Here is a 6000-nt window from a genome sequence, read left to right on the forward strand (position 1 = left end):
AGGGGGTGGGACTAGATGACCTCCTGAGGTCCCTTCCAACCCCAATATTCTATGATTCTATGAGGTTTTGCACGCAGAGTAACACCAGCGGCATGTGGAGCAATGCACTCTGGGATGGCCTCCTGCCCAGAGAACTGGGAGGGAGGGGAGGACTGGTTAAACCTGTCGCACGGGCCCTGTGCCTGGCGAGGCCTGTGGTTAACGCCATGGTTACCATGCTGATGTGCTCAGGGGCGAATCTGAGCCTGCAGGCTCCCAGCTCAGAAGGGGCATTCTGCCCACGGCCCCCTCTCTTGTTACCCGCTGGATTCAAGGACATGTTCCATGAAACTTGGAGGGGAAGCTGGAGACGTCACCTGGCAGGGACTGGGATTCCCTGAGTCGCTGTACCCTCTTGGCTGAACAAGGCCCCCTTTTGCAAGCTAGCTACCGAACAGCCTTTGTGCCTCTCGGTTCATTCACCGGCCCGAGGGGGACGCCCGCCCGGCAGTAACGGCCAAGGCTTGGCTGAACTCTTCTTGAACTGGAACCCTTCCAAACATCTGAGCTAACGAGGGCACAGCCAAGCGCGGCTCTCACCGCCGCTTGCATGCACGCATTCAAGCCCTGTCCTGCCCAGGTACCGCCCTGCTGGGGGGCCCAGTGCCCCTGCAGTCCAGGACTCAAGAAACGCAGTGATTCTGTGTATTTGAGTGCTGACCCTGCAGGGCCAGGCTCTGCCAATAGGAGGCGCTGGGGCTAACGGGGAAGAAGAATTCATCGCTTGCACGAGGTGGCAGGATAGTGCTGTTAGCCCCATTGTACAGCTGGGGAAATGAGGCACAGAGGGAGGGGACTTGCCCAAGGCCACACATGAAGTCTGTGGCGGAGCAGGGACCGGCTCTCCCAGGTCAGTGCCCTCACCACTAGGCCATCCTCCCACTCAGACTTAGCTGCTGCTGCTGCGCTTCATCAAACCACGCCCCACCGCCCAGGCAGTCCCACCAGCCATGCTGCTCTGCGACCACAGCACATTCACTGCACCCAGCTCGGTATACACCTGCCAGCAGACCCACGAGACTCACGTAAAGCCCAGCCCTGTTTGACCCCTCGCAGCTCTGCCTTGAGCGGAGCCCTTCCCAGAACTGCCAGCCACGGGCCGTTTCTCACAAACCCTTGTGTAATTATTGGGGTTCCTCCTCACCCCAAGCCCCTAGGTGCCAGCCGTGGACCAGGTGTATCGCCTCTCACAGGCAAGCGCTGTGGGTGCTTGCTTCAGGTGGGTCCCACTAACCTCTCAGACTGGGGTATTTTGCTAGGGCTGGCCCATAAGGGGAAGGCTGCAGATATGCCAGGTGCAGATGCCTGAACAGTTACAGTTCAAAATGCGTCACAGCGGCACCGGTGCCGGAACCCGAGGAGGGGCAGGAGGCCATGGCCCCCTCCCACTTTTGAACAAAAGGCACATATGTGCTGTGGGAAAAACATGCTCCTACTGCTAAAGGCCAAGACGCACTGTGAGATTGGATCGGACGCATGCCTAGATCTCCACTGTGATCCTAGATGATCAAAATCACATTAGGTTTACATTTTTTCCTTCATAGACACCGTATTGCTTTGATCTGCTACAGCCTGGTGCTGGGGTTTGTTAGGTTTGCTAAACATACTCAAACATTTGTTTGATTTGATTTTTTATAAAACATTAGACAACAAATCATTTTATACGCTAGCGCTTCTATGGGGACACGTTTACCTCCCTTCAAAGTTGTATGTTGTTGTTATTATTGATTTTGCTGATGCCTTTTTCCAAGGAGCCGTACAGCTTAGGGTTCCAAATGCTAAAATATGCATTATCCATAAACAAGGCCGATTCGCTTGCAATGTTACAGAATGGCAAGTTCCAGGTCAATAATAACAATTAATAGTGGAGTGTACGCAGTCAAATGATAAATGCAAGTGAAGGACAATATACAAAGTGGAAAAATAAAATGCAGCTCTAATGTTTAGAACTAAAGTTGTCTCATTTTTTGTTTGTTCGTACTATAATTAAACCTTAAATAGTATCATGTGGCTACATGGCGAATTCTGGTTATTTCGGTTACACCTGTACTCTGCAGGAGAGTTAAGTAGTATTTTAATTCTCCCACCACTCTGGCCTTGCCCCCACCTCCCCCCATGTCTACAAAGTTTCCAGCACTCTTGAGTAGCGGATCCTGTCTGGGTCCCTGGGGCTGTCCAGGGCACTTCGGGCCTGGAGCCTGGGGTCCCTCCCCAATGCAGCTTCTTCAGTCTCCCGCTAGATGGCAAGTCTCTGCCCCTTTCCCAACCCCAGCCTTGGCCATGCAAACCAGTTTGGTGGCGCTGCAGCCAAGAAAGATGAGCAATTTGTTTGCATAACAACTAGAACAACTGTGGTGTCTGACAGAGGAGCTGTAAGGACCCTGGTGGGTCTGAAGGAGTCCTGGGAGCCCTGGCAGGGGATTGGCTCAGAAGAGAGCCAGCAACAGGCCTGCCCTTGCCAGACAATGCACATGGTGGATTGCAAAAAACTCCCCAAATCTTGGTGTCTACAAATTATCCAGCCAGCCTAGTGCATGCAGAATAGCTACAGTTGCCCTCTGCCCTCTCCCACCTATTGCCTAGTGGTTAGAGCACTCAGCTGGGATGTGAGAGATCCTGGTACAAGCCCCTCTCTGAATCAGGCAGGCCAGGGATTTGAACCTCGCTCTCCCATGTCAGGGCTCTAACCACTAGGCTCCAGAGTCAGCCTCTGGCCCTCTCGCTCACAATTTGTCCTGTTGCAGCAGATCCACTTTGTATAAATAAATAAATATTCATTAGACAAGCAAGGCAGGAGGAGTGTGACTACAGCCTGGTGGTTAGGGCACTTACTTGGGCTCAAACGTAGGGCAGGAAGGGACCCTGGGAGGTCATCAAATCCAGCCCCCTGCGCTGAGGCAGGGCCAGGTCACCTAGACCAGTCCTGACAGGTGTTTTTTAGAAACCTCCAGTGATGGGGATTCCACAACTTCCCCTGGAAACCTGTTCTTAACTAGCCTTATAGTTAGAACGTTTTCCTAACCTAAATCTCCCTTGCTGCAGATTAAGCCCCATTACTTCTTGTCCTGCCTTCAGTGGACATGGAGAACAATTGATCACCATCCTCTGTATAACAACCCTTAACAGATTTGAAGACTGCTATCAGGTCCCCCCCTCTAACTTCTTTTCTCAACACTAAACATGCCCAGTTTGTAAAAAAAAAAACATGGATGACCAAATTCCTGCTCCAAATCTGGCCCGGTGAGGATTTGAACGGCGTCTCCTACATTACAGGTACCTCCCTGACTACTGGTGTATTGGCCATTTGAATGCCTCTGTGAACAGAAATGCCACCACAGACCTGAGAAACCTTCCAACAAACGTGTCATCCCGCAAAACGTTTCGGTTTTAACAAATCAGCATTTTCTGACGGAAAAAACTATTTCATCCAAAAATTCCCGATCGGCCCTACTGGCGTGGGATCATGGGTGGGAAAGGGCTGTGGCAAAGGCAAATGGGGCTACACACACATCACATTCCTGCAGGGGTGGAGAAAACCTATTTAGGGGAGTGTGCCAGCAGACCCTTGTCCTGCTCCTGCAGACTAACGCTGGGGGCCCTTTGCTGTTCCCGGCGGGTTGGAAACCACCATGAACTCAGGTGCCATGGCTGGGACGTGTCATCAAGCAGGGCATTTGCAGTGCATTGGAGACTCCAAGCTTAATGGCTTTTGCATTTGGCCTCTGATGGCTGGTAACCTCCCCATGATTCCAGAGAAGGGAGTGATTGGGAGGCTCTGAGGGGGGAGTAATTAAGACGGTCGCTCCCTGCCCTCAGGGAGCACAGACTGCCTTGCTGTGGCTTGGTTCTGCAGTGAGCCTTTGTCTGTCAGCGGCAGAGAAATGCCTTTTGCTTTTCAGGGGAGACAGGCCGGGATGGCTCAGCGCTGCAGCCTGCCTGTGCTGGCCCTTGAGGAAACCCATAAAAGAAATCCTTGTCAGATGCCCAGGACCACACGTGGCCCGGATGGGCTCCCACGCTGTCCTGGGCTGGATCAGGCCCAGACTCGGAAGGAAATGGAGGTGGCTGAGGTGCCAGCAGTCCTATGTGGGCAGTATGGGGCCACGCCCCACGATACCAGCAGATGGTCCCTGCTGACGGATCCTAGGAAAGGGAGAGAAGTCCCCAACGTGCCATTGTGCAAGGCGGGGTATCACCCCAGACATCCATTGACCACCCCCCAATGCACTTTGATTCCAGCTGCCCCGTCAGTGAAGATCTTGGCCCAACATCCCCCACAAAGTCCTCTCTGGAGACACCCATGCCTGGAGCGATGGCCGGTTCCTGCCCCGAGAGTAAACAGCCCCTGGGTGGAGCTGGTGGGGGAGCCTGTCTCCCCCCTACAGTCAGCCCCCAGAAACCCACCTCATCCCCGCCCCGGTTGCCACCCCCCAGGAGCAGGCACAGCAAGGCAAAGATGGTTTCTAGCTTTTCTTGGAAGCAGGGGCAGAGCGGTGTAGCCCACCCTGGCTGCAGCTTCATTGCCCGCTTGTTGTGCTCTGGCTGGGCACCCCAGCACGCCAGGCACCACTGCCAGGCTCAGTGCATGGTGAGCAATGTTTGTGGCAGATTGTAGGACATGCCCCAACACTTGAGGGAGTGATGCGATTGTCCCAAGGACGATCCTGCAGAGGTTTCAGTGCCGGCTAGGGTGGGGTATAAGGCAAGGGTAGAGATGTGGCGAGGGGAAGGAGGAGCTATATCAGCATGGGGACCTACGTGACACAGCACGTCAGCTGGAGAACCAAAGCCCAAGTTCTGGAAGCATAAAATTGGATTCTTTAGTGTAAACTGTTGTGACTCTGAGACTGCGCTCACAGGGCTACGTCCTTCCCCCAGCTCACCCTCGGTCTGGTCTGACCCTCTTGGCTTTGCAGAGAATTTGGGTCTCTTGATATTCTAACAAACGGTACTTTCTCCAAGGCCCAAGACTTGTTTCAGACTGTTTGAAGATCAGGCAAAGGAATTCTCCATCCAAGGGCCTGGGGATTGGATTCTGAGTGGTATTTTTCACTTAATCTCATTCAGAACATGCCCAAAACTTTGAGGCGTGAACCCAAAGTTAATGCCTTGGTGATTTTCCAAACTGATTCCAAAAACCAGAGATGAAGGTGTTCATCATATTTTTGCCCGCAATGGCTCACGTGTGGCCACCAGAGGGAGCTGCCCGAAAGGAGACACGTCACAGAGTCAAAGGACCCGTTTTCCGTCACCCAATGCAGTTGTCAAAATCCAAATGTTTTGCTGGAACATGCTGATTTTGACACATACAAAAGCATAAAGTGGGAAACATGATTCTGATTTGATTCGACAGCCAGTCCAGCTGCGGCATATTAAATGTACCCTTTTAATGTATGAGCCAGTGGGCCCCCAGCGACATTCGTCAGAATTTCTTTTGCAAGAAGTTTCAGCTTCTTTCCAACTGGAGCAAAAGTTCCTTCTGAAATGTTGGAATAGAACTGCCAATCCCAGCCCTAAGATCCACCTTCTATGCCTTGTCTTCCCTTTCCCTAGCCCCAGGCGCCACACAGTGCAGCTGAGAAGGTGTGCGGGTGCTGTCAGATGTGGCTGGCACAGGCCAGGGCCAGGACCTACCAGCCCAGAGCAATCAGGAAGCAGGGAGGGACTGATGCATCAGGCGGTGTCTAAGTCACAGTGCCTCCTGCTGATTCCCCTGGGTAGTGCAGCTCAAACAGGCACCCTTGCTCATGGTACAATCTCGCCCTAAGTGTGATGGTTTCTGTTTTCTAATGCAAGCGGGAAGCCTCCTCAGACTGTGCCTTTCTCCAACTGACCTGGGCTTTCCTGCTCCACGTGTGGCAGCTATGTCATTGTGGATGTTGGGAGCAGAGCCGTGCTAGCTACAGCTGGGTTTAAGGCCCTGATCCCACAGAAGGATCCACCAACGCAGACCCTTACCTA

Source organism: Terrapene carolina, unplaced genomic scaffold (genome assembly GCF_002925995.2).
Source record: "Terrapene carolina triunguis isolate 2854851 unplaced genomic scaffold, T_m_triunguis-2.0 Scaffold191, whole genome shotgun sequence".
Taxonomy (NCBI): domain Eukaryota; kingdom Metazoa; phylum Chordata; order Testudines; family Emydidae; genus Terrapene; species Terrapene triunguis.